The 26,491-nt window shown below is 43.6% G+C and overlaps 1 long non-coding RNA gene across 1 annotated transcript; it reads right to left on the reverse strand.

Moving 5' to 3' along the window:
• Positions 1 to 228: 228 nt before the first annotated feature.
• LOC123810148 lies at positions 229 to 26,267 on the reverse strand. The gene is made up of 4 exons (XR_006784185.1): positions 26,149 to 26,267; positions 13,888 to 14,053; positions 13,138 to 13,223; positions 229 to 1,275 (listed from the first exon to the last, which is right to left on the reverse strand). It is a non-coding gene; the product is annotated as an uncharacterized LOC123810148 (long non-coding RNA).
• Between the last annotated feature and the right edge of the window lie 224 nt (positions 26,268 to 26,491).

The following is a 26,491-nucleotide window of genomic DNA, read 5'->3' on the forward strand; positions in this document are numbered from 1 at the left end:
GGTAGGCTGGCATAATCATGCTTCCTTAATTCCCTTCCATGGGTTTCTCACAAGCTCAGCTCACTGCAGCAGTTTCCCAGGCCCAGCCATGCCGCACACTGAAGAACGAGGGGAAAGGTGGCGGAGACACTCAGAGCTTATCAGTTTACTAAGCACTTGCTTTCAACACGGTTTGGGTTTCAAGTTTTGTTTACTTTAGCATATTCTAGAACAGGGGTGTCCAACCTTTTGGCATCTCTGCATCACACTGGAAGAAGAGGAGTTGTCTTGAGCCACACATTAAATACATTGCGACATGTAATGACAAAAAAAATCTCATAATGTTTGAAGTAAATTAATGATTTCGTGTTGGGCTGCGTTCATAGCCATCCTGGGCGGCATGCGGTCCGCAGACTACAGGTGGGACACCCCTGTTAGGGCCTGATGGGAGTTGGAGCAGAGGCCATTTAGCACGGTGTTAAGAATATAGACCAAAATTAGAGCTGGGTCTGGAGCTCAGTCCTGAAACTCGCTGGCTGGGCGATCTTGGACAATTTACTGAATCTATTTTGTCCCATTTCCTCATTTGTAAAGTGGAAATAATAAAGCCTTGTCTCCTAGAGTCATGATGAGGATGGATGAGGACACCGCTTGTGAGAACTTGCCATAGTCCTTGGCACAGAGTCCTTGGCTCAACAAATGTTACCATTCTTGCTCCACTTATTGACTTATTAAGAAGGAATTATGCCACAGTGAGATGAGTGTGCGACGGAGGAAGGCCAGGGTCCTGTGGGAAGACAGCCCAGCGGCACGGCCCACAGACGTGGGGGAGCCGGGGACACTCGCAGGAGAAAGCGGCATCCAAGTTGGGATCTGAAGGAGTGGGGGCGGAGGCCGAGCGAAAGGGAAGGGGTGTGGGGAGAGGAGAGGGCCACGGCCACAGACTAAGATGTTCAGAAAGCAGGAACCCCACTCTCCTGCACTTACACTCATCTGCATCCTTGCAGCAGCTCTATGAAGCAGACGCTGTTGTGACCCCGCTCTTGTCATGGAGAACACAGACACAGAGGAGCTAAGTCAGTTTCCTGTTATCACACAGCTAGGAAGCGATGGCACCACACTGTCTTATTATGAAGAACCCTCCGGAGCCTCTTCACACTAAGTTTATCCCTGTGGCATCCTGTCGTGGTGGCCCTTGCCTGGCAATCTTCTTCATTTAAAAAGCATTGACTGGGTTAGCCTCTGATGACACAAAGGTGGTTAAGATATGATCACTGTCCTCAGGGAGCCCAGAGCCTGACAAAGGAGAAAAATAAATTGATAAACCATAATGCCAAACAGACTCTGATAAGTAGTAAGTACAGTTTAGGAACATTTTCACAAACATCACATATAAACCCACCAGCGGGAGAAGGAAGATTTTGCTGACTGTAGAGTGGTCAGACGGAGCAGGCTAAGTGGAATGAACAGTCAGGATGTGAGTGAGTGTGATATTGCTACAGGCGTGGTGTGGTGTGGACACAGTGAGGGCAGCATCATGGCTGGAGACTGGGGAGAGATGACGAGAATGAAACAAGAGGCTGGAAAGACGGTGTAGGGCCAAGCGGTGCAGGATCCCGAATGCCAGGCTAAGGTGGTGGGACTTACTCCTGACACCGATGCAGAGCCTTTCAAGGTGGGGGAGGAAGCAAGGGACTTGATCTGTCCTGGATTTGGGAAGGCCTTGAACAGACAGCCTGAGCTAACAAATGGCGTGTGGAGAGCGGGTAGAAAAGATATCACCGTAGTGCAGTGGTTAGGACTCAGGGTTTGGATGGAGATGTGAGAGAGGAAGGGCTAAGAAAACTCCAAGCCCCGATTTCCTCTCCTTTGTAGCATGGCACCTGGACTCCCTCTGTGTTCTGGGTCTGTGTTCAACAGGCCTTTGGAAAGTCTGCTCCAGATGCCAGGCAAGAGGGGTCAGGCCAGACTGAGCAGGAAAATCGGGGGACAGCCATGGTCCCCTCCCGACACCCGGCTCCTCCCCTGTGCGCAGGCCTGGTATCCCAGCTTGTTATGCTCATCACTGTGCTTGGTTTTTGTGGGACAAAGAGCAGGTGAAAAGCGGTTCAGAATTACCCCTTTCTGTCCCAGGAGCATAACTCCCTTTGTATTCCAAGACATGTGGCAACTTCCCAATAAACTCTTTTTAATGGTTTGGTTGATTGGGTTGTTGGCTGATGGAAGGAACTAGTAAATAATTTAGTAAACTCCTATGAATTTTTGAGGTCCTTTAATGTTAATCTACTTAATACACTTGCCTTCAAAAGAAGTTTCCCAATTTTATCATTATAATGGCATAAGAACACACCCATTATGCTGAATTTTCCCAGGTCAAGAGCACTGGATAAACAGAAAATTGTTGATTATTTTCCCAAGAACTTAAAGTGAATTGATGGACAAATCTGAGATGAAAGTTCAAGTTTACCACTCTGCAGCCTATATCCAGGTTAACAGGCTACACACTATTCCTCCTTTCACCAGCCATCTGTAAGATTGAGATTCCCCCTGAGGAAAAAATCCTCACATGAAAGAGCACCCCTTTTCTAAAAAGCCTATGAGAACATTCTTGCAACAGAAATTCATTTTCTATACTTTAGCTAACTTCCTAGATCACTCAGTAGTTCCTCCATTCCAATTTTATTTAACAGGTGCCCAGACAATTTTTTAAACTTTCATTTTTTGATTAAATTGAATAGTTACCATCAATTCAATTCTAGAAATGATCATTTTTGGAGTCAGCGATAAGTATCTCCCCACCATCTTTCAGAGTGTTTATGCCATATCTTTCAGCAAGAGCTACAGAGGAGTGCTTCTTAAACTTTAATGCTCCCAGGAGTCTCATTAAGAAAGCAATTCTGTTTCAGCAGGTCTGAAGCGGGCCTGTGGCTCTGCATTTTTAACCAGCTCCCAAGGGCTGCCAATGTTGCTGGTCCATGAACGACAATTCAAATGATAAAGACATAGAAGACACAGAGCAAATAAGGAATTATTTCCATGTTCTCCTTAAAGCTTTCTGGGGAACCACAGAGGGAGCTTGGTATGGGGTGCAGGAGGAAAGACAAGAGCTTTACAGTTGGACAGATTCAAGTTCAAAGTTTACTTCCTCCATTCACTAGCTTCTCTGAGTTTCAACTACTCAGAGAATTATTGAAATTATTTTAGACAATGCACACAAAGAATTTTGTTTATTCTTCTGTGTCGGGCACAGTATAGTGCCTGACAGGAATTGCTGAAGGAATGGTAGCTAGCAATATTGCTCTGGAAAATAACAGCAAGAAGCTAAGTTCTGTTTTTCCATTGACTCAGCTACAGAATTTTGGGGAAGGGGCTATTTGTGGTCACAGGGTACCTGCTATTGTTTGTTGAACACCTGGAGCTCCCACTCCTTCTCCATCCTCACCACCTCAACATGCCTTTCCCCATGGCTCGGTCTCTGCTTTCCCTAGAGAGGCAGTTTATGTTGTCAAAGCCCTGAGCCCCCAAAGACAACCACCTAAACATTGCGGGGGGTGGGGGGAACAGGGTAGGAGCTGTCACAGCTTCATGCACCATCATTCTTTCCAAACCTTCCCCAAGTGCCTGCCTTGGGCCTGTCCCATGCTGGTGTGATCTGGGGAGGAACAGAGACCCTGCCCCCAGGTACCCCTGCATTCTGTCATGTCCCTCTCTGTCCCTGCCATCCAATGAAGGTGAACTCTTCGCCAAGTCACAGAATTGTGGTGTTTGTTCACTAGAATGTAAGCTCCTTGGATGTCATGGTTTTTGCTTATTTTTTCTACTGCTGTGTCACCAGAGCCTTGCATCGTGCCTGGTGCATAGTAGGTGCTCAGTAAATAGTTTCTGAATGAATGAATGAGTGCTGTTCTGCAGATGAAGCTGTGAAAATGGCAGGAACATTGATAAAGGAATCAGAATGGTTTATGTCCCACCCTTGCCACTCTCAGCTGGTGTGACATGTGTGTGTGACATGTACATATGTGTGTGCCTGAGCAAGTAGCTCATGTTGTTGAGCCTCAGTTTCCCCTTCTGTACGCTGAGAATAATGCACACTCATCCCATGGTTAAATGAAATATTGTTTATAAAACTGCCTGACATGTGACACCTGATCAGTCAGTTGCTGGAAGCTGAGTATTCAGTCTTTTCCTGTACCATTTGATAACACCATAGTTTTCTATTGCACAAACATTTAAAAATAGATGCAATGCAAAGATCTTTTGGAATATCTCCAAACTAGAAAAATAGCCTTTGTTTGCCAGAGATTTAAAGTATGTCTGTATATGTACAGAGACCTGAGAATGCATATGAATCTGACACTGACAAATGTGGAGCATGTGGAAATGCCAACCATCCTGTAATAAATCTGCTCTGGGGGAGGAGAGTAACGTTGCCTGGAGATTTTCATCCATTTGAAAATGTTACCGTTCTCCCAGGGAAAGCCAGAGAATGGCAGTGGGACAGTTGGATTCAAGTGCACTGACATTTCATCACTGACTGACACCACCGATGAATTTAGAAGCCAGAAGAGATGGCCACATTGCTTCATATGGAATTAAGAAAATGGCACATTACAAAGAGAAGGAGCAAGCTGCCCAAGCTCTCTGATAGTTTTCTTTTGTCATAGACTATTCCAGAGTAAAGGTTAGGTAATGAAATGTCAATAGCTAGTAACTTTAGTTGAGAAAAACCCAAGGGCACACTTTACAATAGCTTACCACCTACCGAGTACTTTGTGTATGCCAAGCATTGGGCCAAGCACTCTACCTGGAAAATGTTATGAATCCCCACAAAAACCCTTTACCATTCAGATGAGCAAACTGAGTTGTAAAGAGGTGAAGTGATTTGCCCAGGTTTTACAGCCAGGAAGGGGCACAGCCAGAGCTCTAATCCAGGTCTGGATGATGGGAGACCGCCCCCCTGACATCATTAGAAGGTTGAGAGGTGGGACTGGAGTGGGCACGAAGAAGATGAAAGATTCTGCTTGACTTGGAAGTTCTGCAGGGTTGAGTTTCAGAGTCAGACAACAGGTGCAACCTGCCACTTAGTGGCTCTGTGTTTTTGAGCATGCTACTTAGCTTTTCTCCTTTGAAGCATGAGAGGTTTAATGGTAATAATAATAACAAATAACTTTATATTATGTGTCAAGCACTCACTGTTCAAATATTTGATGCATAGTATCTCTCAAAGCATTTACAACTCTTATAAAGGAAGTACTATTATTTCTCCCATTTTCCAGAGACAGAAACTAATGATGAGGAGGAGGGCCTAGCATACAGTAAGTGAACAATAATTGACAGCTATTACTAGGATGCAGCATTGCCTTCTTGCTCACTTTTTGCAGGTTGTCCTGCATCAGGACAACACTTCCATGCCCAGTTTTCCCCCAAACCCCCTCTCCCCGACCCCTCTCCCACTTCACAACCAGCCTGCCCCAAAATGTCAGAAATAAAATTTTGCCAATACTTCTTCTAGTGGTGATCAGGTGGTCTCTCTACCCCAACTGCCTATTTTATTTTTCTATGAAATACCAAAATTTAACTCCTCAGCATTTAAGCTCTAGAGGAAAGACTCAACAAGCTGATGAGTAAAATATATATGCTGGTACAAAATAAGGATGCCCATAAGCATTAGTTTGGGGATGCTGAAAGTATTCAAAGAAAGTTTCATGGTCTGCAGCTTGCAATGTACCAGACACTATACTTAGCCTGACTTTTTAAATGGACACACTCAGTCTTAAATTACATACAGTTATTGTCCCCACTTTACAGATGTGGAAACTGAGACAGAGAGTGTAAGCCACTTGGTCAAGGTCACGGTGTCTGCCGAGCCAACACCATAACCCAGCATTCTGACTCCAGACCCTGGGCTCCTGGGCTTCTTGCTTAAGGGGCCCTAACTCAAGCAAAACATCTAAGGTCCAAGTTCATCTTCAACAGTCTGCACTTATGTTCCTCATCTGTAAAATGAGAGGCTGTAATTAATGATCTCTGAGAATCCTACATCTTCAGAAAAGTGGATTCTTGGATATAATCCTATCTACCTATGAGGTTGAGGATAGAACCTCCAATTTTACAGATATGGAAATGAAGATCAGATCCCCAAGGTAGTAGAGGGCAGAGAATTGTCTTCTCTGACCTCAAATTCATGTCCTCTCCTATGAAGAGGCTGCCTTTGCAAGTTCAGGATCACTGCTACCTGTGATGCCAGTTATCATTCTTTATCTAACCCATTCATTTCTGAAATCAATTTGGATTTTGGATGGAATCTGGATCCTATTCTGGAATCATTTTTGTGATTCCAGTCATCCTTCTCTATCTAACTCATCCATTTCTGTCCTTCTTTACTTCTGACCTAGGCATGTTAATGGAAACAAATAAAATTTATATATTTTTCTAAAGTACCTAGGATTTTATTCATTAGTTTTAATCTCTAGAAATCCACAGACTCTGGGTACCTTTGGGTCAGCCTTCAGTCTCTCTCACAGGTCAAACAAAAGAAATGTAATATATAAAATGCGTGTTAAATATATTACAAAGTGTGGACAGCCGTTCTAAAGTCACTTTGTCAGGAGAGTGTATTACTCAAAAACTTGGGAATGATTTTTTTTAGTAACTCAAGTCTTTTAGGATCATTAACATAAACAAACAAACAAACAAACAAACAAAAGCCCAGCTATCTCAAATTCCAAAGTCTATATCAGCAAAATACCAAAATATGGGTAAATGGTATGTGAAGTTTATCAAAATACATGGTTTATAAGAACATAAAACATCAAATTGTCAAATTCATGTTATTATATGAAAGTTTCCTTCCCTGTCCTTTTTTTGTTTAAAACCATCTCTTAATAGAAATGCTGAATGCCTTTTTAAATGAAAATCTGACGATGAACTCCCCCTTAAACCCCAGTACACTGACACAGCTATTTAATGTGCACACCTTCTCTTTCATCCGAGGTCTGCAGTAGGCACATTTTAAATATCTACTAACCTAATGTTTGCTATTTTTAACTTTTTTTACTTAAAGCATACATTTCTGTATCTCTTTATGGCTTTTATTATTACTGTTGGTAATGATTTTATGCAACTTCAGAAACTGATATGCCATAATTTTCTAAACCATTCTCCTCACGATTGTGTATTACAGTACCTTTTGCATTTTCTGCTCGTCTACATGGGTGTTGTTCCGTAGGTAGTCACCAGCCACGTGTGGCTACTGAGCGCTCAAAGTGTGCCTCGTCTGGATTGAGGTGTAATTTGAATACAGTAGTCACCCCTTTCTATGGCTTAGCTTTCTGTAGTTTTAATTAACCAGGGTTAACCATGTTCTAAAAATGTTAAATGGAAAAATTCCAGAAATAAACAGTTCATAAGTTTTAAACTTCATGCTATTCTGAGTAGTGTGGTGAAACCTTGCTCCCTCTGCTCCATCCCACCCCACGTGGGCATCGTCCCTGTGTCTGGCGTACCTGAGCTGTGTGCACTGCTTCACCCACCTGGCTGATGCGCAGCCATCTTGTTATCAGATCAGCTGTGGAGGTGTTGCAGTGCTTGTGTTCAGATGACCCTTATTTTAGTCTGTAACGTCCTTGAAGCGCAAGAGTAGCGATGGTGGCAATTCAGATATGCCCAACAGCAGGGTAAAATGCTTCCTGCAAGTGAAGGGGTGGATGTTCTCAACTAAATAAGGCAGTTTATCATCTCACATCATCACAAGAAGAAGGGAGAACACAGTACAAGATACTGTGATAGAGAGGCTACATTTGCATAATTTTTATTACAGGGTATTGTTATAATTGTTGTACTTCATTATTGCTGTTGTTAATCTCTTACTGTGTCTAATGTATTAATTAAACTTTATCACAGGTATGCATGCATAGGATAAACCATAATACATGTAAGGTTTGGTACTATCCATGATCTTGGGTGTCCACTGGGGGTCTTGGACTGAATCCCCCAAGCAAAGGGACTACTATATAGAATATGCACCAGATTCTACAAAGATTAAAAGTAATAAATATAAGAGTTTATATTGATGACTGATACTGGAATTATAATATTTAGATATATTGGGTTAAATAAAATAAATTATTAAAATCAATTTCACATGCTTTTAAATCTCTTTTAAATATGGTTCTTAGACAATTTTAAATCCCATACATGGTTTGTATGATATTCATATAAGACAGGCCTGTCTAGATAACAATTCCGTGACTAAATGTTTACATACAGATTTCTGCTTCTGTTGAACTACTTCCACAGTCTATATTCCAGTGAGTGAGCTTACGAAAACAGAAGTCTATTTTGGGGGGCTCTTGCTACTTATCACTATATTGCTTTTCAAAAGAGTCGTGCTAGTTTATAAAGACACAAGCGCTGGGTCTCTCAAGAACTTAACTAGCACTGAATATTCTACTTTTAAGTATCTTTACTTCTGTTGATTTCCTCACTGGAACACTGTGTCAGAGCCAGACTGCCTGGAGTTGAGTCTCGCTCTGCCCTAGTCAGCTGTCCGAGGCGGCAAGTTACTACCCCTCCCAGGGCCTCCGTCTCTGCCCCTGTGAAATAAAAAGAGCACCATGTCCTAAGCTGGCTTTCAGGATTTACATGGATTTGTATACGTTAAGCACTTAGTAAATATTAAGAACTGTGAAGTTCTTACATGTTATTGTGATGATGAAGATTATTTTAAACTGTAATTCTTTGATTACTTCTCAGGAAAAATGTTTCCCAGGATAAGTATTTAATATTTGTGTCTTGTTCTATGTAAATATTTTCTTCATGACCTTAGGTCACTGATCTATTGGCATCTTGGTTTGTTTGTTTTTTTTTAATTTGAATTACTTTTTCATGTACATATGTAGTTGAGTACTTAATCATCTTTGGTACAAATATTTTTTCAGCTTGTTGTCCACCTTTTAATTTCATGTCATTATTTTACATTTTAAATAAATTTCACACTCAATATAGTCCATAATTTAAAAAATTGAATCCTTCCCTTCATAGTCAAAGCTATGAAAGTTACCTTGCAGCAAGCAACACCCACACATTTCATTTCTGTTGGCTCTTCTACATTTTGAGATGGGTTACTTCGTGTAGCTGAGGATGGATTTTGCTAAAGTTCTAGGCTTTGACAGGGCAGAAGATAGAGCCGAGACTCTTCTATTTCGGGTGCCAGGAAGCCTTAGGAGCATTCCCAGCGATGTTGTTTGACACAATGGGGTCCTAGGACGACAAGATTGTTCGCATCTATGATCGAATCCAGTGGCCCTTGCTCCCTGAAAAAGTGACTACATGTAAAACCAGGCCGCGCTGGTTTCAAATCGTCACTGCTTACTGGTTGTGTGACTGCAGGAAAATCACCGAACCATCTGGGAGCCTCATTTTGTTTAACTGGGGATTAAATGCATATGAAAATCCTTAGCAAAGAGTAGCCAAAAATCAAACTCAACATTTGAATTCTTTATTTTAATGTAATATTTAAGATTATCTCATTTTCTTAAAGTGAGTCAGAAAAGGGAGTGGTTCTATATTAAATTTCTCCTGTTAATCACATTTGACTATGTGTACCAGAAATTAGCTACCCCACAAAAGATGACTAGAATGTGCCTGCTGTCTGTTTAGGACAAAGAGGTGGCTTTTGTTGTGTTCTGCTCCTTGTATTAGGCTTTTGTACAGTTGCTCCTTAAAACAAACCTATAGGTAAACAGAGCAGTTTAATCTTTTCTTTTCTTCTCTTGGTAAAGAAAACTGGGGCCCAGGAAGGTTTACTGACTTGCCTAGCGTCACACAGCAGTGCTTGCAACGAAACAAAAGCAGTTTCCCTGTCCCACACACTTTCCCACTGCAAGCTGCTCCCTCTAGGTGTACAATTGACTGAACTGGGTAATTTCGGATCCCTTCCGTTCCGGTTGACATAGTTATTAAGATCGTGGGCTCTGGATTCTGAGAGATGTGGCTGGGTGCCAAGCCCAGCTTCACTACCTGTCAGTTGTGCACCTTGTACCAGTCAATTAACCTTTCTCTCATCTGCAGTGTGGAGCTGATAATTTTACCAGTCTTATCAGGTCTCAAGGAGGATGAAAAGAAAAGGTGCAAGTAAAACCCTTCACACACATCAGGCAGGTAGTAAGCACTCAGAAAAGAATTTCCATTCTCAGCTAGATAAACAATGTCTAGAAATAGGTGAGTTTAGAGTTCTGAAGTCAAATTTGAGTTAGGGCACCAAATCGAAGTGCTTGATCATTAAAGAGTGCATGATATCATGGAGGCCTCTGGAGGTGTCCCAGTGCTGTGCCGTTTGACCCACTGTGGCATTTCGGGCACATAGAGCCACCCATGCCAACTCCGTGGGCAGGTGCCACATTCCTTACCTGTTCCCACTGGGAACTGCATGATTGGATATAATGTGAGAAGTCACAGCAACTGAGACATATAGTGTTAGATGGTTTATCTTGTGCTGGCACCCCGAGGAGCGGCTGTAAGGCCTAGAACTTGACTCGGTTGCACTGCTGTTCACTATACATTTACCAGTGGCTCCTGATCCTCTGCAGCTGCTCCCAAGTCTGCTTTTGCCTCTTTGCCTCAGTGTACCCAAAGTGTTTTTCTCATCGATCACTTGACATTGGGTTGTAATTCTCCTGGGGGCACCACAGATTTCATTCTGAGCCCAGACTTCACATTCCCAGTACAGAAAGCTAACTTTAGCAGTGACAAGACTGAAGGGGACTCCACCAAAGACCTAGTGACAAGGCAGAGGAGGGGGTTGCATCACACAGCACACAAAAAAGTAGATCAAAATCTCAGCTTTAAAAACTCACTTTCCTTCCCGAAGCCCTTTCCCCTGGCACAAACAGCCTGGCCTCCTTCCTTCTCTATGGACCACCCATTCCTTTTTGATGTTCCCAGCAATTTGGCTCTAGCCATTGCTCTGAATTTCCTCCTAAACCTTGTTCACAACTAGCTTGTTCCAGCCCCTTAAGAAAGCATTCTGGTCACCACGTCTATTTTCCCCAATCATGTCTCTGGCATCAAAACCCCATCCTTGAGCATCTCGTCAAAGAATCTACCCAACAGACCCAAACAGCTTCTTCAGGCGTGCATGCAGATTCTACTGAGAAAATGGCATTTGCTCAGTAATGACCCTATCGCCATGTTGCTTCAAGCTTGCTTGACTGTGAGCTTTTAAATAATAGATGACGCTTATCCCATGCTCACTGGGCCAGGCACTGCTCTAGGTGCTAGACAAGGATTTCCTTAACACGTCCTCAAAACAAAGCTTTATGATTAAGAAACATCATTAACCTGGTCTTACTGATGAAAACGAGGTGTAGTAAAGTAGCTAGTCCATGGTCACACAGCAAGTGGCAGGCCTGGCAGCGGACACCAGGTAGGATGGCTCCAAGCCCCACACTCTTAAGCAATACACTGTGAGGGAAAGGGCTGTGTGGTTCTCAGGGCCCAATTCCCAGCCTCTTGCACAAGGAAGTCCCTTGAAATAAAGAGGTGTTGACTCTTGAATGAGGGGTTAGATTTAGTTGGTCTTATTTTTTTCCCATTTCAGAATAACTACTCCCCTCCTTTCCACTCCATCATCAAGTTTAACTGAAAAGAAATTCACATAAGGAGCTGTCCATCATGTGCTGGGCACTGCACAGCAGTGGAGAAGCAGGAAAATACGAGGCAGAGTTCTCATCCTTGTGTACAAAGGTCATTGCAAGTGAGAAACATACACCGGCCAGTAAAGTATAATACAGCATTGAAAATGCCACAGTACAGGCATTAGAATACAGAGGTCACCCTGCAGGTGAGGGAGCAGCCAGCTCTTTAGAAGATGAGGCAAGGGAATAGTGTCTGCACTGAATTTTGAAGAAATTGGGGATGGAAAAGAAAGTAGCTCTAAGCATCATTCCTCAGTTCTGTCCTGCTGAATAATAAAGATTGATTGAAACAAGGAGACATGTCAGAAGGTAGAGCTCAGGAGAGGCTGGCTAGGAGCAACCTGGATTCCCATTTAGTACCTGACACTCCTCCAGGGGAAGATGCAGAGTCAGAGAGGGACCCGGGTAGAGAAGGGCCAGGTCCTCCTCTACTCCTGGGAGAGAACTCTGAGAACACTGGAGAATGGACAGGAAGATGTTGATGCCATAGCAGGCTTTTAGGATGGTCCATAAGAAGAAGAGACAACCGCAAAGCAAGTGTTTGAAGGTACCTTAATGAGATGTGGGAGTTTTGACATCATAGATTCCACTCTTTCGGTTTCAATGATAGCATTATTATTTAATATAGTTTGCCTTGGTTAATTCTCTAAAATCCTTTGACTTGAGGCAAGGTTCCTGATTTTATCAAATTAAGGAATCCACTTTATGCTCTATGTCTATTTCTTTAAGTCCAATCAGGAGTAAGAAGCCAGCATTGCCCATCAGATATTTCTTTTCATCTTTTCGTCTCTAAACTCATTCTCAGAGAGACAGTTAAGGATCTCCAATCTCAGATTCACAATTCTTTGCTGAGGTTTTTAAAAATGGAGCTTGACAAAGTGTGGCACAATGCAGTAATTTTCCAATAGGACAATCTTTGCTGGGCCATGTTTCTCTGTCCAGGTAATTACCTTCCAGGAAGGCCAGGAATACATCCAACTGACCAATGGGAAGCTTCAGCAATGTGTGGGCACTCAGAAGGGATGGCATCATTGTTTCTTCAAGTTCTGATCATTTAAAACCACACAGATGGGAGAGTGGGTAATTGTATCCCCAACACCCACGCAACCCACTTGCAGGTTGACACTCAATAAATGTTTGCTAGAGAATGAGTGAATAAATTAAAGGAAGAATAGAATTCCTACTAAGTGAAGAATAGAAATGAAGAAGTGTTTGCTAGAGAATGAGTGAATAAATTAAATAAAGACAGTTTGTTCTGTGGCCAAATAAACTTGAACTTGCTTAACTGTGTCCCTTCAAACTAGTCTCTTCACCCTGGGAAAACCGAGACAGCTAAGCTAGTTCATCGTCTTCTTAGAGAGAGGTCCAGATATTAGAATCACAGGTTACTGCTCCAGAAACTGGTTCCTGATGATGAGAATGCAGAGCCCTGAAAATGAAGCTATTAAATCTCAACACTTACAGATTGATATTAGCAAAGCAGCCCATCCTCAGAGTCTTCTCTCCGCCTCCAGTCTCCCTCTAGAACAATCCATTGGCATTGGCATTCTAAAATAGAAGTCTGATTGAAACTCTGCCCTGCTAGAAACAACTCCCCCTCACCTATGCGATAAAGGGGGAATAACATTCACTGAGAGCCTGCCATGTGCTATGGCTGTGCTAGAAATTTATACTTCACCTTGTTTCATCCGAACAACATCCCTGTGACGTGGGCATTATGTCCCCATTTTATAAACCTGGATGCTGAAACTGAGAGGGGTAAAGTAACTTGTCCTGAGTCATCTAGCCAATAAGTAATGAAACTCAGATTCAAACTCAGATTTGACTCACTCCAAACCCCCCAGGTCATTTCTCCTTATTCTGCACTGCCAAAAATCATTTCCATTACTACACATTGTCTGGAAGCCTTGGCAGGGCCCTTGGTGAGCTCACTCCAGCCCACAGTTCTAGCATCATCGCCCTAACCTGTGCACCCCCTCTCTCTGAGCTCCTGCCACAGCCTGACATGTTCTCCCAGGACACAGGTATTTTGCAGGGCTATTTTCCCCTATTGTTTATATACCTCCCCCTTTCTCACCCTGACCAACTCCTATTCATCCTTCAAGATCCAGCTCAAATATCCTCTCCCTATGAAAGTTTCTCTGAACACTATCCCCTCAACTAGGCAGTTGGTGGTCCCCTGTCCTGGGTACCCATTTCCCTTTGTACCCACCTTCATCACTCCGAGCAACTCTCCAGTCTCTTCCTGTCTTATAGCTCGTTGGCCATGGTTCCAAGTTTAAGAATCCATTACGAGGAGGTTCCATGTGCTGCCAGCCCTCCAGTTAGCAGATGCCACCTCCTCTCTGTGGAAAGCACTCACATTCACACAGCGTTCCCTACAATGAAATCAGGCAATTGTTTTAAAACGAAATCCTTCCTGAGTGGAATTAACCATCAAGTGAGCTGTGGTTCTATTTGCAATGAAATATGCAGTGTGTGGTAACTCTTCTGGTTTTGCACAAGGCACTACATTCATCTTTTAAAAAAAAATTATGACTAAGTGGCATCTATGAAATATATGGGCTATGGAACCTTGACATTAAGTTAGCCTCACACTGTCCCTGCTTCTCCCACTCCCATTCTATGAATAGTAGACTATGCAAAGAGCAGAACATATGATTTAAATATGATACCACCTTACAGGGAGGCTGAAGCTCAGGATTGTGCTATAGCTGGCTGAGAGGTTGTGATCCACACACAAAACTGCATCATTCACTTTCTGCTGATCTTGTTCTTTTGGCTAGAATATTGTGTTGCCATCTGCACACCTGATTGAGCTGGTCATAAAGATAATAACTATAATTACTAATATATAATAATAAACTGCTGTTGTTAATTGCTTATTATGTTCCAGGCAATGTTCATATGCCTTGTCATGCTACTTTCACCACAAGCTTGCAAATGTATGGCTTTGTGGTTAAAAACAAGTTCTGGAGTCAGACAGATGTGGGTTTATTTATTGACTTTTTTGAGAGAGAGAGAGGAGGAGAGGAGAGATGGAGGTAGGGAGGGGGAGAGAGGGAGGGAGGGAGGCAGAGAGAGAGAGAGAAACATCAGTTTGTTTTTCCACTTATTTACGCATTCATTGGTTGATTCTTGTATGTGTCCTGACCGGAAATCAAACCCACAACCTTGTCGTATTGGGACAACACTCTGACCAACTGAGCTACATGGCCAGGGCCTTAGATGTGTGTTTAAATTCTTACTCTTAACTTCCAAGCTATGTGACCCAAGGCAAGTCATTCAATTTCTCAAAGCTACATAATCCCTAAGTATGTAAAATGAGGGAAACAAACATATACCTCCTTCAGTTGTGAGAACTACGTTCATCAGTGTAGAGCTACTTAGAAGCTCTAAAGTGGTGGAAGAGCTATTTAGCATCTTACTATCCCTATTATGCTGGATGAAGGAACAGAGGCTCAAAGAGCTTATGTAGCACGCCCATGGTTATACAGCAATAGGTAGTAAAGTTGGGGTTTCAGCCCAGGTCTGCCTCTTTCAAGTGCAGCACAGTAATACTGCACAGTGGTTAAGAATACAGCTGTCAGGGTTCAAATCCTGGCTCTGCTACTCATTAAGATTTGTCATCTTAGGGAAGTTACTTATCCTCTTCTCTATGTCTCAGTGTCCCCATTAGAAAAAGGGCTGCGGTGGGTTTGTTGTGACAGGTAAATGTATTGACATATGCACAACTCTTAGGATAGTGCCTGAAAGACAAGAAATGCTATGTAAGTGTTTGCCATTACAACAACTTTCTTATTCTTCCATACATTGTGTCTGGTTCAACTCCTATTGCAATAGTCAGGGTGAGTGGTAGTTGAAATTTGGGCAGTTGCTCTGGACAGTTCAGTTCTCCCTGCTTTTCTAAGATATTTCTCAGGTCCCTAAATCTCCTGCAGAATAAACACTCCCGGTTTCTTCACCTGCTCCTAATGACACCATTGTAAAAAGTTCCCTTCACTACATGCTCTGGACTCTTTATCCTGTAGGGCAAGGTTTCTCAAGCTTGGCACTAATGACATTTAGTCTGGATAATTCTTTGTTGCAAGGTGTGGGGCAGAGGGAGGGGGGCAGGAAAGGGAGGGGCACTGGCTGTCCTGTGCAGTGTGGGATGTTTAGCAGAATCCCTGGATTCTACCCACTAGAGGTCAGTAGAATCCCCTCCCAGTGTGACAACCTAAAATATCTCCAGACATTGCCAACTGTCCCATGAAGGTCAAAATCACCTCTACTTGTGAACTGCTAGTCCCACCCCAAAAACCCTGAAAAAACTATTGGGAGACAGTCTGGGAGCTGCAGAGGATTTACTTTAGCTCCTCTGATGGTTAAGCAGCTCGTTTTTGCAGAGACCTTGGTGACTGCCAAGACCCCTAAGTCTTCTTCATGGCTGCTGCTGCTGAAGAAGTGCATCTCTCCCCCAGAGAAGTGTTAGAGACTGTTCAGTGGCCCAGCTGGTGTACGACTACCAAGACAATCCTCTCCAAAAACCACCTTCCCCAAGCCCAGAAGTGGCCACCATCTTCTAGTCTCCATACCCACTCCTCCCACTCGTCTTCAAGGTCTGGTTCAAATGCCACAGCCTTAAGAAGTTCTCCCAGTGCTTCGTCAACACTCTCCTCTCCCAGCTCTGGTTTACTGTGCTTTGTTTGCATCCAGTGGGCTGTTTCTCCCCAAAAGATTGTCTGCTCTTTCAGAGCACGGGCTTACTCAGGGAATCCCATAGTTTCATTTGCCTGCTTAGCACAAAATCTATCCCAGTAAATGTTCTTTGAATGGAGTTATGTCCTTGCCTTTTAATAAACCTTCTGGGTCCTAACACATCAACATTCAACAATTCTTGGCAATCGACACCTTTCACACACTGTCTCCATTTACCCACCCCACCAGTCTCCAGATACATTCTCCAATTTAGGCAGCTCACTGCCTCTTCCCAGAAACAAGCCTACCTTATAGCCCATGAACACCTGCTTCCCTAATCTGAAACACCTATCTCATCTTCAAATCCTACTTATCTTCTGGAGCATAGCTCAGCTTATGTTTACTTTAAATCGAATTTGGAATAAGACAGGAAATAAAACAAAAACCCTATTTTCACAACAGAGCCTTCCATTTGTTCTCAAAGGAAGACTATTGGAGTGACTGATATAGGCTAACCAATCAGACAAGCATAGGTTCAAATCCCAGCTTGGTAGGTTTCATAACACCGTGACTTTGAGAAAATTACTTTACCTTACTATCTCAGTTTCCTCATCCTTAGTGAATATCATACCAAGTGCCTGTAGCATAAGGTAGTTGAAAAGAATGGGATAATGCCTATAGAGCATTTAGCCTAGAGGCCAGCACCTGGTAAGCATTTCAGAAACATCAGCTATTACCAGCTCCTTTGTGACCCATTCACCTCCCACAGATCTCCCTTTCCGAATTCCTGCAGTCCATGGACTCTGTGCTGTCTAATGCATCCCTCCATCCTATGCTGTATTACGTTGTTCACGTGCGTGGATTTAGGACACAGCTGTTTCTCTCTAACAGGCTGCTGAAATATTCTGGAGCCGGCAATTCAGTCATTTGATAAATACCTGCCATGTAGTCACCATGCACCATGCACATTGGGCTAGATAGTGTGGATGGAAAACACAGATATATTGCTTGGACCCTGATCTCTAAGAATTTACAATTCAACAAGGAAAATAATATGTGTACAATAAAGAGTTATAACCACATTAAAATGAGTAGTGTCATTGGAAAGATGTAAGAGTCCAAAGGCCAGACGAGTCCCTTTTGCCTGGGGTGATCTGCAAAGATTCAGGACACCTGGGTCTTACAGAGATAGGAGATGGTGTGAGAATGCTTTATCAGAACATGGAACAGTTGGACAGAAGCTTAGTGATGGGAAGGCAAGAAGGTTATGTGGGGAACTGAGCAGTCCAGTGTGTTTCACTTGGAGTATGTGAAAGGCAGCCATGAGCGATAAGGTTAGAAGGCAGGAGGGACCTTGAATATAAGGCTGCACAAGTTGCATTTCATTCTTTTGGTATGGGGAGCAACAGGAGGACAGAGGAAGGCAATGGTTGGCCCAAATTTGTGCGACTGGAAGCTGACTCCAAAAGGATGCATGAATGTTATTCATGAGGCCACCCAATATATGAATAATAATTTGTATAGGAAATAGAGGAGTCAATTTAGGGAAATCGCCGTGAGTATAGGAGAGGGGAATGAATGTGGGCAAGACCCTGTGAATGTGGAAAGACATGGATTTCTGGGTGGTCTTCCCTTTGTCCCCTATAGTCTATTCTTCACACAGCAGCCGGGGGGGGGGGGGCTTTGATCTTTATCTACAAGGTCATGCCACTTTTCTGAGCAAAACCATCCAAAGGTTCCTCATCTCACTTAGAATTAAATTTTAACCCCCTGTTCATACCTTACAGCACCATCTGCTGACTGTAAGTCCTGCTTCTCTAGCCTCATCCATTCAATTTCAACCTGTCACTTGATGCATTCCAGCTACTGACCTTTTCGCTGCTCCTCAAGCATGCTGCTCCTCCGGGCCTGGGCATTTGCTGTTCCCTCTGCCTTGTACAGTATTTGCCCAAATGTCCACATGGCTGGATCCTTATCCTGGCCTCTGCTCAAATCTACCTCCACAAAGAGACCTTCTCTGATGAAATAAGCAGCACCCCCATCCCATCACTTTCTATCTGCTTTATTTCTACTTACAGCATTTATCATTTACTAACTGACATTAAAATACACACTGATGTGTTTCTATTGGTCATCCCCACTAGAACTCGAGTTCCATCGGTTTTGGTTCCTGCTGTATCATCAGTGTAAATACATGAATAATCCCTGGCTGGCGTAGCTCCAGTGGATTGAGTGTGGGCTGTGAACCAAAGTGTCACAGGTTCAATTCCCAGTCAGGATACATGCCTGGGTTGCAGGCCATGACCCCCAGCAACTGCACATTGATGTTTCTCTCTCTCTTTCTCCCTCCTTTCCCTCTAAAAATAAATAAATAAAATCTTTTTAAAAAGATCCCAATCAAACTAGGTAGGTTTAAAAAATAAATAAATAAAAATAAATGGATAATGAGGGGAAGTCAAGAAAACACCAGCATCTCCAGTTTTCGAAGGTAGTGGAGTTGCCATCGACCAAGATGGGAAATACAGAACAAGAGAATTTGGAAATGGAAGATGGCATCATTTTCCAGCATTTACATCTGTGGTACTAGCAAGAAACTCCAGTAGACAATCCTAGCTGGTAGCTCAGAAAAGGACTGGAATTCAGGAGGGTATTAGGATTCAAGAATTAACCACAGAGAGGTAGCCGGAATTGCTCAGCCATGAGTCTGGATGGCCAAGAGAGGGGCAGAGCACCAAACACCCATCTCTGAGGCACATCTAAAGTGGGCAAACGGGTGGCAGAGAGAGGTTTCCGATAGCTGCCTACTGCCCTTGGGAGTAGATCCCCGAACTTGCCCAGGCCCCCACAAGACCCTGCATGACGTGCCCTCTGTTCATGGCTCCAACCTAATCGCCCCACTGCCTGGTTCCTACACTCCAGCGACACTGGCATTCTTTCGATTTCTTGAATTTGCCAAGCTCCTTCTCACTGCACAGCCTTCACAGTTTTTCTTCCTTTTCCTGGGAGCTACCCCCAATCTCTCTGCTCCTCACCCAGCTAACACTTACTCATCCTGCAGATCTCAGCTTAAATATTACTTCCTCAATTGTCCTCCCTTTACTTCCCCCCTTCCACTCTTCTTCCCTGTTCAATGCTTTCATAACACTCTGTAAATATGTAAATACATACGCACACAGAGCAAGTAGCTGATACAGAGAATACACACCACTGTCTGTCCGATGTCTGTCCTCTTAGACCACGCATATCAGGGGCCACTTTGCCAGTGACGATGTCTGTGTCATTTACCACTTTATCCCCAGCACCCAGCACAGTTGTGGTATATAATAGATGCTCAGAAAAACACGTTAAATCCCCCTGGCTGGTGTGGCTCAGTGGATCGAGTGCCAGCCTGCAAACCAAAGGGTCACTGGTTTGATTCCCAGTCAGAGCACATGCCTGGGTTGTGGGCCAGGTCCCCAGTAGGAGATGCTCGAGAGGCCACCACACACTGATGTTTTTCTCCCTCTCTTTCTCCCTCTCTTCCCCTATCTCTAAAAATAAAATAACATAACAAAAATTCATCAAAAATAAACATGTTAAATGACAGCTAGTGGGGAGGGTTAGGGGATGGAGGGACTGAGAAAAAGGAAAAAAGACTCGTGGACATGGCAACAGTGTGAACAGAGTGGTGATTGCTGGGGGAGGAAGTAGAAAGGGACCAAAAGGCAATGGAAAAAAAACACAGTAAAGATTAAATAAAATACAAAAAACATGTTAAATGAATGGACTGAAGAAGCAGCAGGAGAAGTAAGAGGAGAACCAGAAACAAACAGTGATGCGAGGACAAGGCGGGTTTTCCCAGCAGAAGCAGGGCCCCATCACTGTCCACTGCGCAGCTGAGAGGGGCAGGCTGAGGACCGAGGAAAGCCAAGAATCCAAGGGCCTGCATTACTGTGGCTTTAGGAACTCGATTTAAATGCAGTGATGAGTGGGGGAGAAGATATGGGGAGGCCTGGCGGCAAAGGGTGCGGGGAGAGAGTGGGAGGGAGAGAAAGGGAGTCGGCTAGTGAGACTGCTCTTTCAAGGGATTTGGCAGTAAAATTAAAAAGAGGGGAGAGAATGGGGAATGAAATTCACAGTCACAGGAAAGATTTGAGGTATAAAGCAGAATTTCACATTTTTGTAAGTCAAAAGACAACATTTAGTCACAGGAATAGATAAAATATTTATAAATAGGTGGGAGGTAATGGATGGGGTAAAGCACCTGAAAGGATTGGAGAGTCAAGTTGAGAAGTTGGAGGTGTGAGCTGTGGGAAGAAAACTCAGAAATTCTGGGCAGATGCCTCATGCCACACATGCATTGGGCATGTAGTCCCCTCTACAAATCCCTTTGAGGAAGGTATTATCACTCCCACCTATGGGTACAGTAAGGCTTGAAACATTAAATGAATTATTCCAGGACACAAAACTACTTGACACCTGAGCTGATTTCAAGCCCGAGTTTTTCAGTTTCTGAAGCTCTTTTATTTGTTATACTTCATAAGCACCCCAAAGGACAAAGTGGGAAGAGAGGTACCCCTCTGAGAAGGGAAAGAAGGGGATGTGGTGGAGGGCAGGGAAGTTGAGAGAGTTCGAGTGAGATGCCCTACTCTCCATAGTCCAGGAGGAGGCAAAGACACCTTTGGAAAGTGGAGTTTGCCTCTAGGAGACTGAACGGTTTAGAAGAGATGCTACAAAGTGGAAAAGGAAGCGAGCTGGTGGCGAAGAGAGGGTGTGCAAGCAGCAGGGAGGGTCCTTCTGAAGTCAAGCCAGATGGGTTTGTAAGGGATCCAAACAGCCTGGTTTCCTGAACTTCCCCAGCAATGGGGAGGAGCGGAGACAATAGAAAGTGTTTGTCCAGGCCTAGAAGTTAGCAAGGGCTGGGGGCAGGGAGCCCGCCACAGAAAGGCAAGAGAACCTGACGAGAAAGGCACATCTTTGCAATGACTAAATAAGCAGTCAGGACTGGACTGATGTGAGGCACTTTAGGAGAGGAAGGATATTCGACTGTGAAAATAGAGGTTTTGAGGCCAGAGCATGGAAAAGGTCATCTATACAAGAGTAGTAGTTTTAAAGGGAGATGATGGAAGCCAGAGACATGAGGACTGTGAGCCTGGCTCTCAAATTCTTAAGGAAGGAGGGGGACCCAATCAGATATCAGTAAGTCATAGCCAGGGGCGAGTACTAAATGGATGGCGTGGACTCCAGAGAGGAAAAGCCACCACAGGACAATGATAGAACCACGGTCTGTAAGCCAGCAAGGAAGGCATAAGTTTATTGTTACTTCAAGAAAGAGGGGACAGAGATGGGGAGTGTGAGTGGCCCCAGCGGAGAATTCTGGGAAGGGCACAGTGTTTTGACAGGCAGCCAGATTACCTTGAGCGAGTGGCAGTAATGCTTGAGGAGATCACTGACCACCCAGGGGAGCTTACTCCCAGTGAACAAGAAACAGCTCCTGCGCATGGAAGAAAGGTCAAGACTTAATTCATAGAGGAGTGAGCTACAGAGGAAGAGATGGGAAAGGTAGTAACTGAGATTGCACATAGAATGCCGAGTTGAGACAATGTGAATTAATTCACTCCAGAAGTAACTGTTGAGGACCCGTGCACCAGAGTGGAAATAGAGATAAGACAGTGTTCACAACCTGGAGGAGAACATTCATTCACAGCTTTGTGGTTAGAGTAGAGTCAAATGGCTTGGGGTCAAATCACAGCCTTGCCCCTTGCCACTTGGAGTGGCACGTTTTTAAAACTCTCTAAGCCTCAATTTTCTCATTATTAAACAGGGATAACAGGACTCACCTCATTGACTTGCTATGAAGATTAAATGAGATGATACATGAGGAGGACGTAACATGTTGCCTGGAACACAGTTCTCCCTGATGCTGGGAGATGGATGTTGTTAGTATCCATTAGAACACAAAAGGAAAAGCACTGACATGCAGGTATGACTAGAGTACTTTTATTACCTGGAGAAACTGAAATACTTGATTATTTTAGGGTAAGGTAGTTCTTTAAATAAAACATAAAACTCCAAAGTCATAAAAGCAAATGATGGTCATATTTATTGACATAAAAATGTGAAGCTTTAGAAAAAATGTTCACCTTCTGTGTGACAAGAAACACTGTAAGGTTAAAAAGCAAGCTAAACATTTGGTGAAATACGTTTAACCTCTATAGCAAACAAAAGTTTATATGCATGCTATTTTAAAAGCCATGACAGTAGTCAAATTCATAGAGACAGGATGGGAATAGTGGCTGGCAGGGGCTGGGGGAGGTGGTGGAGAGTTACAGTTTGATGGGTATAGACATTCAGATTTGCAAGATGAAAGAGCTCTGAAGGTGAAGGGTGGAGATGCTTGCACAGCAATGTAAATGCACTTACTGCCGCTAAACAGCATACTTAAAGTGGCTAAGGTGGTAAATTTTATGTTATGTGCATTGTACCATGATTTTTTAAAAGCCATTACAAAAATGAAATTGAACACTCCAATAAAAAATGAGCAATGGATAGAAACAACAGCTTACAGATGAAGAACACAAGTGGATATTAAATATGAAAAACTCAACTTCAACGACGACTAAAGGCAGGAATGTTGTTGGCCAGCTACATAACAAAGATGATCTACAGTGTAAATGCCAGCCAAGGCTGTGGAGACTCAGACATTATTATACACTATGAATGGAATTACCTGGGCACTGCTTTTTTAGAAGATAATCGGGCTTTAGCTATCAAAACACGAAGTGGGACGCCATTTGCTGTAACAACACCACATGTAGGAGTATATCCCAGAGAAATAGCCACTCAGATATACAAATGGAGTTATCTCAGTATTGCCTGTAATTTAAAAAAATAGGAGCTACCTAAGTAGCCATCAAGAAACTGATTTTTTAAATGATAGTACAAGCACATAATGAGCCAGTAATCAGCCATAAAAAAATCAAGGTTGCTCTCTCTATTCTAATGTGAAAAGAAAAATGATAGTAATTGAAAAATGTAACTATACAGTTTTCTTGTATGATATATTCTTTTACTTTCTAAGAGTATACAGTGGTCTCTTTTTTATTTAAAAGAAAGAATTTCATGTTGATTTGTAAATGAGAAGAACTCCGTGGTTCCAAAGGTCCCCTGAGGATGGGAAGAGAGGATTTCATGTTCAACTTTCTACCCTCTATGATGTTTGCTCAAGGTTTTCTAGGAGCACGTTTGAGTTTACGTAAAAAAGAAACATGGGAAAATGTGGAAGAAAAGCCAAGTGTTCTGGGCACCCAGAAAAGGAGTAACTAACAGCCTGGGAAAACTGTCTCAGTGCAGGTGAGGCAATGACTATGGAAGGAGATGCAAGGGCCGTGGTTAAGTGGAGAAGGTGACCAAAGACGTTCCCGGGATGAGCAAGCTGGACACCTGGGAAGCAAGTTCAGGGGTGTGGGTCCAGGTTGCTGACCAGGCAGGAAAAGTCACTTTTTCTGTGTTGATCAAATCAACTTCTCAAAGTTCTGAGTGAAATAGTGGCTTAAAAGACAACCTTCATTTACCTGAAAGTATTTATTGAGCACCTACTATGTGTTGTGCATACAATAACACATAAAACCTACATGAATCCACTTTCTTTCAAGTTGCCTTCAGTCCAATGAGAGAAGTGGACACAAAATTTAAAAAGATAATAAAATAAAATAATTGGCAAGGGCTTTGAAGAAAACACCAGCAGTACTTTAATAGAACATGAGGAAGCTGGGTCTAGAAAGACCCCTCTGTCTAGGGCAGTTCTGTTTAAGCTGAAACTTAATGAAGGGGTTGAGTAAAGGGCAAAGGCTTTCTAGGCAGACAGAAGCACCTGTACAGACACTGAGGAGAGGAAAAGCTTGTTTGAGGATGGGAGACGGATCAGTGTGACTCTTTTCCAAAATAGCGCTATGCATTTGCTTTCTCTGCTGTCCCTTTAGAGCACCTAGCCCTGCTGGGGACTCACTGTGGCCTCCTGTAAACATCTGTCAACTAATCAGCTTTTTGTATGACATTTAAAATTTGTATTGCAGGCTAAATTTTGTGCCATAAGCCTCATTCATGTATTGTTAGGAATTTCTATCTCTGTGGGCTGTGTGTGTGTGCAAGAGAGAGAAATTTGGAGCATGATATAGCTAAGCTATCTGTTCCTATCTTAAACAATTAAACTCTGTGTTAGTCAGTATACCCTGAAGCCATTACCTTTTGAAAACTGAATACCATAAGTCTCATGAAGCAAGCCAAATTTTACTAAAAGTCAGATTAAAATTGCAAAAGCTACAAGGAAGGAGAGTGTTGAGACTAACTATTGTCTGAGTGCAGCTTCTTTTAAACTTTGGGCCATTATCTGAATACCAAAGAGTATAAGTGATGTGTAAAATTCTCCTTGATTCAATTACATGTCAGTTTTTTTTAATATTTTATTTATTTATTTTTAGAGAGAGGGGAAGGGAGGGAGAAAGAGAGGGAGAGAAACATCAATGTGTGGTTGCCTCTTGAGCGCCCCCTACTGGGGATCTGGCCCACAACCCAGACATGTGCTCTGACTGGTAATCGAACCAACGACCCTCTGGATCGCAGGCCAGTGCTCAATCCACTGAGCCACGCTCACCAGGGAAGTTATCACTTTTCTTTTAAGAGCCAAAGTTAGAGCAGATGGAGTGCCTGTCCTCCGAGAGTTCACAGTCGAACGGGAAGGACTGGTACATGGAACAATCCCACAGGAGTAATAACTGCCAGAAGAGAGCATGCCCACAGTGTGCTGGAAACACAGGCCAGGAAACAATGGACTCAGCGAGGGGTGGGAATAGGGCCCACCTGCACTAAGAGGTGATATTGGGGGCTGGACAGCAAGTCGAGAGTCAGGGGGTGGCATTCCAGGTAGAAGGAGTAGCATGAATAAAGAAAGCAGAGCTGACAGTACACAGCATTTTCAGGAAATAACTGTGAGGCAAGTGTGAAAAGGTCGAGGAGTGGCTGGTGATGAAGCTGAGAGTTAGGCAGAGCCAGGGAGTGAAGGACTTTGAATGGCTTTTAAGAACTTTGCAGTTTCTCCTGCAGGGGAGAGTGGGGAGAGTTCCCTGCAAGGTTTTTGGGAGGAGGGAAGTGATCAGAGCAGTGTTTAGTAAGATCACTCTGACTACTGTGTGGAGGAAGGACCCCACCCTCACCCCTGCCTGGCCTCTGTACCCCAGTGAGCTCAATGGGGGATGAAGAAAAACACCATCAGCCCTTCCCCTTCCTCCACGGCAGGGTGGACCCTGCACACCCACCTTGCCATTTTCTCTAGGGACAAGAGAGGCATCAGGCGGGTCGGGTGGTGTCCTCACCCTGACACCCCTGCTCAGGAGATGCCTGTAGGCAGAGTGCAGGCTCAGCCAGAGCTGAGACCTGGCTTCAGACTCCTTCTTAGAGGGAGAAGGAGGAGGCTATCCTTTTTGTGCCCAGGAGAGAATCCAGCTTGGTGCTAAGTTATTTCCTAAGCTTTCTTCCTTACTTTATATTTCAAATCGGGAAAGCCTCTGTCACTTAGAAGCTATTTTTCTGGCTGCAGATCAACAGTGGCAAACATGGACACTGGGAACAGACCCAGAGTCCAGAAATGATTAATATCCTGTGTTGTGAGATGTCAAAACACATGGATAGCCAAAGCTTTTAGAGGGCCAGGCAGCACAGTGTGATGGCAGTCGGCCCCTCGAGGCATTCGGGGCGGAAAGATGCTATAAATCCTACAATAAGTCAATGAAATTGAATAAAGGATCTGAAAACAAACCTGTGGACATTCACGTGCAGGAAATGCTCCGAGTTGGTTTGCTGAGCTCCAGTTGCCCGTGGATTCTCCAGGGAGGCTCAGCCATCGCAGGTCTGCAGTCTCCTCGCCGAAGACCCCGGTCACTCGCTCTGACGGGTTGCAGCCCTGCCTGTCCAGAATGCACATTATCAATTGGTTTGTTTATCTAATTGTCTGCCTGTTTTGGAAACATTCTCCTAGACTCCTGTCTGACTCATAGGTTAAGGAACATGAGTAATTCTTCTGGAACTCACTTGGAACAGGAGGGAACCCTTCCCATTTGATTTCCGATCCTAAAAAAAGGACAAGATAGTTCACACAGGAT

The sequence above is a fragment of the Phyllostomus hastatus genome, unplaced genomic scaffold (genome assembly GCF_019186645.2).
Source record: "Phyllostomus hastatus isolate PE091 unplaced genomic scaffold, TTU_PhHast_1.1 phas_scaffold_585, whole genome shotgun sequence".
Lineage (NCBI taxonomy): Eukaryota > Metazoa > Chordata > Mammalia > Chiroptera > Phyllostomidae > Phyllostomus > Phyllostomus hastatus.